General features: G+C 42.3%; 1 pseudogene; it reads left to right on the forward strand.

Moving 5' to 3' along the window:
• Positions 1-9,005: 9,005 nt before the first annotated feature.
• Positions 9,006-9,953, forward strand: LOC112416046 (retinol dehydrogenase 12 pseudogene; annotated as a pseudogene).
• The last annotated feature ends 1,660 nt before the right edge of the window (positions 9,954-11,613 follow it).

Raw genomic sequence — 11,613 nt, forward strand, 5'->3', positions numbered from 1 at the left:
CAGAAAGTAGGCATAGAGGGAACTTGTCTCAACATAATAAAGGCCATATATGACAAACCCACAGCAAACATCGTTTTCAGTGGTGAAAAATTGAAACCTTTTCCTCTAAATCAGGAACAAGACAACGTTGTCCACACTCACCACTATTATTCAATATCGTTTTGGAAGTTTTAGCTACAGCAGTCAGAGAAGAAAAAGAAATAAAAGGAATCCAAATCAGAAAGAAGAAGAAAAGCTGTCACTGTTTGCAGATGGCGTGATACTATACATATAGAATCCTAAAGATGCTACCAGAAAACTACTAGAGCTAATCAATGAATTTGGTAAAGTAGCAGGATACAAAATTAATGCACAGAAATCTCTGGCATTCCTATACACTAATGATGAAAAATCTGAAAGTGAAATCAAGAAAACACTCCCATTTACCATTGCAACAAAAAGAATAAAATATCTAGGAATAAACCTACCTAAGGAGACAAAAGACCTGTATGCAGAAAATTATAAGACACTGATGAAAGAAATTAAAGATGATACAAATAGATGGAGAGATATACCATGTTCTTGGATGGGAAGAATCAACATTGTGAAAATGACTCTACTACCCAAAGCAATCTACAGATTCAATGCAATCCCTATCAAACTACCACTGGCATTTTTCACAGAACTAGAACAAAAAATTTCACAATTTGTATGGAAACACAAAAGACCCCGAATAGCCAAAGCAATCTTGAGAACGAAAAACGGAGCTGGAGGAATCAGGCTCCCTGACTTCAGACTATACTACAAAGCTACGATAATCAAGATAGTATGGTACTGGCACAAAAAAATAAATATAAATCAGTGGAACAGGACTGAAAGCCTAGAGATAAACCCACGCACCTATGGTCACCTTATTTTTGATAAAGGAGGCAAGAATATACAATGGAGAAAAGACAGCCTCTTTAATAAGTGATGCTAGGAAAACTGGACAGCTACATGTAAAACAATGAAATTAGAACACTCCCTAACACCATACACAAAAATAAACTCAAAATGCTTTAAAGACCTAAATGTAAGGCCAGACGTGATAAACTCTTAGAGGAAAACATAGGCAGAACACTCTATGACATAAGTCACAGCAAGATCCTTTTTGACCCACCTCCTAGAGAAATGGAAATAAAAACAAAAATAAACAAATGGGACCTAATGAAACTTAAAAGCTTTTGCACAGCAAAGGTAACCATAAACAGTACGAAAAGGCAACCCTCAGAATGGAAACAATATTTGCAAGTGAAGCAACTGACAAAGGATTAATCTCCAAAATTTACAAGCAGCTCATGCAGCTCAGTAACAAAATAACAAACAACCCAATCCAAAAATGGGCAGAAGACGTAAATAGACGTTTCTCCAAAGAAGATATACAGACTGCCAACAAACACATGAAAGAATGCTCAACATCATTAATCATTAGAGAAATGCAAATCAAAACTACAATGAGATATCATCTCACACTGGTCAGAATGGCCATCATCAAAAAATCTAGAAATAATAAATGCTGGAGAGGGTGTGGAGAAAAGGGAACCCTCTTGCACTGCTGGTGGGAATGTAAACTGATACAGCCACTATGGAGAACAGTATGGAGGTTCCTTAAAAAACTAAAATTAGAACTACCATACGACCCAGCAATCCCACTACTGGGCATATCCAGGACACGGAAGAACCTAAGTGTCCATTGACAGATGAATGGATAAAGAAGATGTGGCACATATATACAATGGAATATTACTCAGCCATAAAAAGAAACGAAATTGAGCTATTTGTAGTGAGGTGGATGGACCTAGAGTCTGACATAGAGCGTGAAGTAAGTCAGAAAGAGAAAAACAAATACCGTATGCTAACACATATATATATGGAATCTAAAAAAAACAAACAAATAAAAAAACGGTTCTGAAGAACCCAGGGGCAGAACAGGAATAAAGACGCAGACGTAGACAATGGACTTGAGGACACGGGGAGGGGGAAGTGTAAGCTGGGACGAAGTGAGAGAACGGCATGGACATATATACACCAACAAATGTAAAATAGATAGGTAGTGGGAAGCAGCCGCATAGCACAGGGAGATCAGCTCGGTGCTTTGTGACCACCTAGAGAGGTGGGATAGGGAGGGTGGGAGGGAGACGCAAGAGGGAGGAGATATGGGGATGTATGTATATGTATAGCTGATTCACTTTGTTATAAAGCAGAAGCTAACACACCATTGTAACACAATTATACTCCAATAAAGATGTTAAAAATATCAATGCTCTTCTCAAGAATTTTCTGACACAGTGAGTAATACCCTTCATACATATTCTTCAGCCCTAGACCCAGATTTTCTGATCCAGTAGGTAAGGTTGAGGTCAAATAATCTGCATTTATTTTAACTTTTTATTTGGAAATGATTTCAGACTTGCAGATAGTGTTGCAAGCATAGTAATTATATTTTTTCCTGAAACATTTGAAAGTAAATGTCCCTAAATACTAGTGTATTTTTCCTAAAAAGCTAGCCATTATTTTGTATAACTACAGTATAAAAACAAAGCCAGGAAATTAACATCGATTCAACACTATTATCTAATCTGCAAATCTTTTTCAAAATGTGCCAATAGTCCCAATAATGCCCTTGCTAGCAAAAGAAAACATTTTTTTCTGTTCCCAGATCCAGTCCAGGATAGTGTGTTGCATTTACTTGTCACATCTTTCAGTCTTTTTTTTTTTCAGTCTTTTTGAAATCTAGCATTTCTTCATCTTTTATGACATTGACATTTGTGTCAAACATAGGCAGGTTGTTTTGTAGACTGTCCCTTGGATTCATTCTTATATCTCTGATTCCAATCCAAGACCTCAGGGTTATTGTAAACTTATCCCTTTCCCATATTTGGAATGCCTTTCTCTGACAATGGAAAACATGACTCTTGTTATCTATCATATATTTGTTTGCTCAGATCTTCATATAAGGTAGTTTCAGAATTCCTAAACATACCCCTGTTTAAAAACAAATTTACTAATTAAAGTACAACATTTGTGTACAGTTCTTTTTGCTTTCAGCCTTCAAAATAAATATTGCTTCCCAAAGCTACTTAGGTTAGTTATTTTCTTCCCCATGCCCTTCAGCGTGGTTATATTATTCATTTGTAATACAGTTAGGTTCCATTTTTTCTGTTTACATCCCATTTGGGGTTCCCCTCTCATCCTAGTTTATTTTAATTTATTTACTTTGCAACCACTTTCTTACTTTCCTTATTTTTTTTCTAGAGTCTGTGAAACGTGACTATTCTAAGACTCAAAGCTCTGCAAAAAGGTATACTCAGAGAAATATTGCTTCCTGCTCTGTCCTAGTCCCCATGCCCTCCTTCTTTCCACCACGTTCCCACCCCACGCCCTTTGGATTACAAATTTCATTCATTACCTCATGTGCAGGCTCAAAGTGAAGTGTTGGGCCCTGGGAGAGGGGTTCCCTGTGAGTCTATGCTCCCGTTCCTTTCTGCAGTAAATGTCTCTAGAGACCTGATTGCAAATATCCCTGCCTACTGGATGCCCTGGATATGGTGTGTTGAAGGTTAAGAGGATTCATCTGAGCTCATGGTTGTGGGCTTATTCAGCCTAAGGACTGAGGAGTTTCACTATTTTATTTAATTTAGGTTTAATGAAAGGTAAAATTTGTCCTGTATGCCAGTGTGGCCAATATTTAGTTATTATCTCTAGAGTACTTGCTACAATAATAGGAAATAAAAGGCTACAGAAAATTATTTTTCTAAGAAACATGAATTAAAATTCTCCTCTAAAATCTAGTTAATTATGCAAAATTAACTTAAAATTTTTGGTTTTGCAAAAGCAGAAAGGTTATCGATATCAGGAAAGAAAAAACTTCATTGCAAAACCCTGCAGCATGGGGAGTGGGGAGGGCTGAGCAGATGGGCCCTTTCCAGTTCAGGAGCTTGGTCCAAAGTGGAAAGGTGATGCTGAGAGTTCCTCATCCTTCGCTGCCTCCCAGGTGGTTGACGTCACATCTCCAGGGGTGGTTTGCAGTGAGTTGTTTCATTCGAGGCTGGAAGTAAATGATACACTGGTGACCTCAGCAGGGTGTCCAGGTCCTGCTGGGGTCCCAAGATATGACAACAACTAAAAGGCAACGTCACTGCCCTGGTTTGTGATTGTATTAGGGTTTGGACGTTGGCTATAGATGCTGCCACAAACACCTTTAGGCAAGAGGTAAAGAGGAGAGAGAAACAGAAGAAGAGGCAGAGTGTGAGGGAGGGAGAGAGGAATCTGAGAGGCTGTGAGAGAGAAAGAGTCAGAAATAGATAAGCAGATAAAAGACAGAGTGTGTGGGGCTTCCCTGGTGGCGCAGTGGTTGAGAGTCCGCCTGCTGATGCAGGGGACACTGGTTCGTGCCCCGGTCAGGGAAGATCCCACATGCCGCGGAGTGGCTGGGCCCGTGAGCCATAGGCCGCTGAGCCTGCACGTCCGGAGCCTGTGCTCTGCAATGGGAGAGGCCACAGCAGTGAGAGGCCCGCATATCGGGAAAAAAAATGACAGAGTGTGCAACTTGGTGAGGCAGGGATGGAGGGTCTTCTGCCCAAGGAATGTGCACTCAACTCACAGGCAAAACTGGAGGGGAATCTATAAGAATCTAAGTCAGGGATTGCGCTACGCTGGCCTCTCTCTGGAGAAGCCCTTGCCCTGTCATCTGTCCCACTGAGTCCCTACTATCGCCCCTCCAGAATAAATTCACATGTCCAGCGAAACCTACAGAGAACACTCCCCAGGAAAAGGATCAGAATGTGGGCTGATGCCTTCCTCCCACTTGATAGGCCTGGGGAGGGGGTTGGGAGGGACTAAAGGAAGCAGAAAAACTGCATCTCTGCCCAGGAGCAGCTGGGGTATCCTCAGGGCAGGAGTGAGGGACCCACATCTGACACCCTTGGACCTGGGCTACGGAAAGTGTCTCCTCTCTGTGCTGTCTGTGCCCCAGTAGGTGATTTTGTCCAACCCCCTGCCTCCAGGTAGCCAGGTACCAGGTCACACCAGCCACACCAGCAGATTCAAAAGCCTAAGGGGAGAATTGTGTGTCCCAGGTTTCTTGGCAGATGGCCTAAGCTGTTTTGCTTTGCAGCTCTGCAGATTGAAAGGAATGAGGGTACAAGGGCCAATGGGGCCATAGGAACTTCTGGGACAGAGAAAGAACACCTGGTGAATTATTCAGGATTTGATGACCAGCATCTGGATTTTGCTACCCAGAGGCAGTGTGAATCTCAACATCCACCTGGAAGGGATGCTGAGCCTGGGCGTCACTGCAACCCTTCAAGGGTACTGGGTTTGTGATCCAGCTGACTTGGGCTGCTGTTGTAGGGACCAAGGTTACACAGCCCCATTAACACATCAGTTTCACTTCTGGGAAGCAGTGAAATAAAATTGCCATGCAAATCTCGTTCAAGTCTTCATAGCGACATATATTTTCTTTTCTCCTGGGTGAAAACCTAGAAGTGGAATAGCTGTTAAACCCTCCAACTTTGTGTTTTTGGTAGGTGCATTGTTAGATTTTAAAGAAACTACCAAACTGTTTTCCAAATTGGTTGTACCAGTGTACCAGTCCACAGGGCACAGTAGATACTCCAGACAAAAACCCACACATGTATATAGACAACTGATTTTTTTAAGGTACAAAGGCATTGTGGTGGAGAAAGGATAGCCTTTTCAACAAATGGTGCTGGAGCAACTGGATATTCATTGCAAAAGAATGTACTTGGATCCATACCTTGCAATATATTCAAAAATTAACTCAAAATGGATCATAGACCTACATGTATAACCTAACAGTATAAAACTTCTAGAAGAAATCACAGGAAAAAATTTTGACATTGTTAGGCAAATATTTCTTTGTTTTGACAGCAAAACACAATTCATAAAAGAACAAATTGATAAATTAGATTTTACCAAAACTGAAAAATCCATTCTTTAAAGGACACAGTTAAGATCATTAAAAAACAAGACACAGGGCTTCCCTGGTGGCGCAGTGGTTAAGAATCTGCCTGCCAATGCAGGGGACACGGGTTCAAGCCCTGGTCCAGGAGGATCCCACATGCTGTGGAGCAGCTAAGTCCATGTGCCGCGGCTGCTGAGCCTGCGCTGTGGAGCCCGCAGGCCACGGCTACTGAAGCCTGAGCGCCTGGAGCCCATGCTCTGCGACAAGCGAAGCCACCGCAATGAGAAGCCCACACCACAATGAAGAGTAGCCCCCACTTACTGCAACTAGAGAAAGCCCGTGCACAGCAACGAAGACCCAACACAGCCATAAATAAATAAAATAAAGTACTCAAGAAATTGTTATAGTTAAAACAAAACAAAAAACAAGCCACAGTCTAGGAAAAGTCTTTGCAAAAACATGTATCTAAGTATAAAAAAGACTCACAAAACTCATCAATATGAAAATAGCCCAATAAAAAACGGGCAAAAGATTTGAGCAGAAGATATACAAATGACAAATACATGAAAAGGTGCTCAGCACCATTGTCATTAGGGGACTACAAATTTAAAGCATAAAGACATACCACTACACACTTACTAAAATGGCTAAAATTAAAATGACTGCCCATAGCAGGTGTTGGCATAGATGTGGAAGAGCTGGAATGCCCATACACTGCTGATGGGAACGTAAAACAGTACAACCAATTTGGAAAACAGTTTGGTAGTTTCTTTAAAATCTAACAATGCACCTACCAAAAACACAAAGTTGGAGGGTTTAACAGCTATTCCACTTCTAGGTTTTCACCCAGGAGAAAAGAAAGTATATGTCCCTATGAAGACTTGTACAAGATTTGCATGGCAATTTTATTTCTAATAGTCAAAAACTGAAAACAATTTAATGTCCATCAACAGATGAATGAGGGACTTCCCTGGTGGCGCAGTGGATAAGACTCCATGCTCACAATGCAGGGGGCCTGGGTGTGATCCCTGGTCAGGGAACCAGAACCCACATGCATGCTGCAACTAAGAGTTCGCATGCCACAACTAAGGAGCCAGCGAGCCGCAACAAAGGAGCCTGCCTGCTGCAACTAAGACCCGGTGCAACCAAATAAATAAATAAATAAATATTTTAAAAAACAGGTGACTGAATAAACAAATTGGAGTCCATATTACACAACATGGATAAATCTCAAAATAATTATACTGAGTGAAGGAAGCCAGACAACCAGGGGTACATAGAGTACGTTTCTATTTACATGAAACCTTTTATAAAATGCAAATTAATCTTCAGTGACAGAGAGCAAATCAGTGCTTGACTAGGTGTATGCAAGTGGGGATGAGAGAGTGATGAATGTTTACTAACTTGATTATGGTGAATATATTTATATATAATATAAACTTATCAAATTGTATACTTTAAATATGTACAATTTACTGTATGTCAATTATACCTCAGTTAAGCTGTTTTTTAAAAACGTCATAGATAGCAGCAATCTGTATAATCAGTCATGCCAGAAATACATGCAAGAAAGTCTAAGATGTTGAGATATAAAACTGGCAGATATATTTTTCTGATCTCATACCCGGCAGCAATGATTTATCTTTAACACCAAGTCTCAGATTCTGAGTTCCCCCGCTTCTCTCAAGTGATATAGTTATGATTTGTGCAAAATTCCATCTTTATGTTATACTTCAACATAAAGTTTACTCTTTTAAAAGAGAAGTGGAAATATACTATAGAGCAAAAGAATCTTCAGCTCAATGAACAATATTCTAGACAATATGGGAAACTCCCACAGCCACATAATGCTGGCCTTTTCATTCATCCATCCTGGAGTCAGAAGGTCCACAGCATCCTGGGTCCTGGTGCAGGCCTTGCCCTCACACACGGGCCTGTCACCACCACCAGCACAGTCTCTCCTGTTCCCTTGGTGGAAAAGCGCTGAGCACAGAGACTTCCACCATCCTGGTTTCTCACACTATAGTCTGTAGCCCTGACAGTAGGCAAGTCCCTCCATACAACTGGCCACAGGCTTTCCTGCTTGTAGATGTATTCATCATTTACACGTACTCGCTGCAGGTGCTGGGGTTTACAATCTCCTCATGGGGTGGAGACCAGCATTGCGGTGAAGGATTAGCCAAACATGGTCTTTATTCCTCCCTCTACTATTTGTTGACTGTCTGACCTTAGGCAAATTCTGGCCTCTTGAATCTACATCTGTGACATCTATATCACATGCTCCTGGGAGCGTTTGGGTTTCTTGTGAACCCAAAACAGAGTAAGCGCACAATACATGCATGGTATTATTATCACCATGTTCATCAGTCAATAATAACAACAGTCAATGTTCGTAGATTACTCGCTATGTGCCTAGCCCTACGCTAAGTGCTTTACAAGCACAAGTTACAACAGCCTTGTGAGGGAGGTGCAGTTATTACCTCATTTCACAGAGGAGGAAATGGAAAGTCAGGGAGGTTGAGTGACTTGCCCAAGGTCACTCAGTCATCAGGTGTTGGGGCAGGGAAGTGAACTCAGGTCTGTCTGCCTACAGAGCCCACATCCCTCCCACCAGGCTGCACTGTCTTCCACCCCATTTGGCCTCAAAGAGCTCCAGTCACTCCTTTCCAAACCCAGTGACCCCAGAACTTCAGAACAAGGCATCTGACTTACTCCTTGCGCTAGGCAGAATAATGGCCCCCAAAGGTAGTAGGTCATAGTCCCTGGACACTGTAAATGTTACCTTACTTGGAAAATGGTTCTTTGCAAATATGATTCAGTTAAGGCTGTTAAGATGTGGAGATTATCCTGGATTATCTGGGTGGGCCCTAAATGCAACTACATGTATCTTCATAAGAGATGCATAAGAGATGCCCAGAGTCCAGGAGAGAGAGGAGATAAGGGAGTGGGAGGGAGAAGCAGAGAGAAGCAGCCAAGAATTGGAGCCAGACCAGGGGCTGGAGCCAGAATTGGAGTTGAAGCTGCTTTTGCTAAAGCAGCAGCAACTAAAGAAGTTGAAAAGATGCTGGTTATCTTAGAACTACTCACCTCTCTCCTTTCTTTCCTGTATGTGATAGCTCTGTCCATTAGGAAGTTCTTTGCTGGTGAGATTTGGAGAACAAATGTGCAGCTTCCCAGGAAGATAGTGGTGATCACTGGAGCCAACATGGGCATCAGTAAGGAGACGGCCAGAGAGCTCACTCACAGAGGATTATGCATTGCCTGCTGAGATGTACTGAAGTGGGAATCTGCTGCTAGTGAAATCTGAGCTAATACAAAGAGCTCCCAGGTGCTGGTGTGGAAACTGGACCTATCCAGTACCAAATCCATCCGAGCTTTTGCTGAAAGCCTTCTGGCAGTGCAAAAGCAGCTCCATATTCTGATCAACAATACAGGAATGATGATGTGTCCATATTCCAAGACAGCTAACAGCTTTGAAACCCACCTGGGAATCAACTGCCTAGGCCACTTCCTTCTCACTTGCTCTCTCCTGGAGCAGCTGAAAGAGTCTGCTCTTGCACAGATGGTGAACCTGTCATCGGTGGCTCACCATGCTGGCAAGATTCGCTTCCAGGACCTTGAGAGTGAGAAGTGCTACAGCTGGGGCTTTGCATATTGCCACAGCAACATGGCCAATATACTTTTTACTTGGGAGCTGGCCAAGAGGCTCCAATGGATGGGGGCCACCCTCTATGCAGTGCACCCGGGCATGGTCCATCCTGAGCTTGTCCAATACTCTTTCTTGCTGTGCCTGCTCTGGCAGCTCTTCTCCCTCTTTTTCAAATTGGTGTGGGAGAAGGGGGCGCAGACCAGACTGCACTGTGCCGTAACTGAGGGCCTGGAGCCCCTGAGTGCCAAGTACTTCAATGACCGCAAGAGGACCTGGGTATCTCCAAGGGCCTGAGGTAACAAAATGGCTGAGCGCCTGTGGAACGTCAGTTGTGAGCTTCTAGATATCCAGTGGGAGTAGAGCTGGTGGAAGAGCCACAGCCTTATCAGGCCAAGTCCATGCCATAATGAAAGGGGACCAAGGAGAAGGACCATCCTGAAGGATTTTCCTTCTGGTTTACTGCTGTTGCAAACCCTGCCCTGTTCTGATTCTCCTGACCCTTACCTTGGCACACCCAATGCTCTTGTGAAGCTGGCTCACAGCATGAGATGCTCACAACTGCAGAGGATTCTTCTCCAATAATTTCATGAATAGAGTGCTCTCTTGGGGCAGGAGGACTGGGAAGATCCCAGGTGGGCATGGGGAAGGCAGAAGAGCCTGGGAAATTGGGGGCAATTTCTTCATCAATACCAGAAATGCCAGCCAACATTTTCAGCTGAGGCAACAGGAGCATCAGGGTTACATATTTCCAGGGACTGTAAGACTCAAACTTTTGACTGATCTCTTTTCTCTTTGGAATACTAGTCGCATCTCTTGAGTCTAGACAGCTCAGGAAAATCTTGGCTAACCTTGGCCAACTTTAGTTCCTTCCTCTGAGCCTGCTGAAGCCACTGTATGAAGCTAGACCTTCCCATTTTCTTTTTCCAGTTCTTTTTTTAAGGTTAAAAATATTGCCAGCCTTACTGAGATATATATAATTGACATATAACACTGTGTAAGTTAGGACCTCCATTTTCAACCATGCAGATTGTTTCTTTTTCTAAAGAGTTCCCTTTACCTCAATTTTCAGAGAAAATAAAAACTGAACGTGGAAGGAAAGAAGGGAGGGAGGGAGGAAGGGAGGGAGGAAGGAAGGAAGGGAAGGAAGGAAGAAAGGTGGAGAGAGATTTGAAGAGATACACAGAGGAGAAGGCAATGTGATAATGGAATAGAGAGAGATCTGAGGATGCTGGCCTTCAAGATTGGAATAATGCCGCCTGAAGCCAAGGAATGATGTGAGTAATCAGAAGCTGAAAGAGGCAAAAAATGAATTCTCCCTAGAACCTGTAGATAGAGTACAGCCCTTCTGACACCCTTGATTTAGGCCAGTGATGCTGATTTCAGGTTTATGACCTCCAGACTGTGGGAAAAGAAAGCTCTATTGTTTTATGTCACCAAGTTTGTGGTCACTTGTTACAGCAGCCACAAGAAACTAATACCTGATTTTGCTACCTAAAAGTGGAATGCTGTTGTAACAAATACCTAAAAATATGAAAGTGGCTTTGGAATTGGTTAATGGGTAGAAGCTAGAAGAATGTTGAGAAGCTTGATAGAAATGTCCTAGATTGAATTGAAAAGACTGTCAGTAGAAATAACAACTTTGAAGGTGATTCTGGTGAGATCTCAGAAGGAAGTGAGGAGCATGGAAGAGAAAACCTACATCATCTTAGAGAATACATATATTGTCATAAGCAAAATCGTAGAAATATGAACATTAAAGGTGCTGTTGATAAGGGCTCAGAAGCAAATGAGGAACATGTTATTGGAAACTTAAGGAAAGACAATCCTTGTTACACTAGCAGAAAACTTAGTGAGTTGTGTCCTACAGTTGTGTGGAAATCAGAGCTTGTAAGCAATGAACTTGGATGTTTAGCTGAGGAGATTTCCAAGCAAAGTGTTGAAGGTGTGATCTGATTTATTCTTGCTGCATATAGTAAAATGTCAAAGGAATGAGGTAAATTGAGGGGAAAATGGTTAAGCA

Source organism: Neophocaena asiaeorientalis, unplaced genomic scaffold (assembly GCF_003031525.2).
Source record: "Neophocaena asiaeorientalis asiaeorientalis breed wild unplaced genomic scaffold, Neophocaena_asiaeorientalis_V1.1 scaffold671, whole genome shotgun sequence".
Lineage (NCBI taxonomy): Eukaryota > Metazoa > Chordata > Mammalia > Artiodactyla > Phocoenidae > Neophocaena > Neophocaena asiaeorientalis.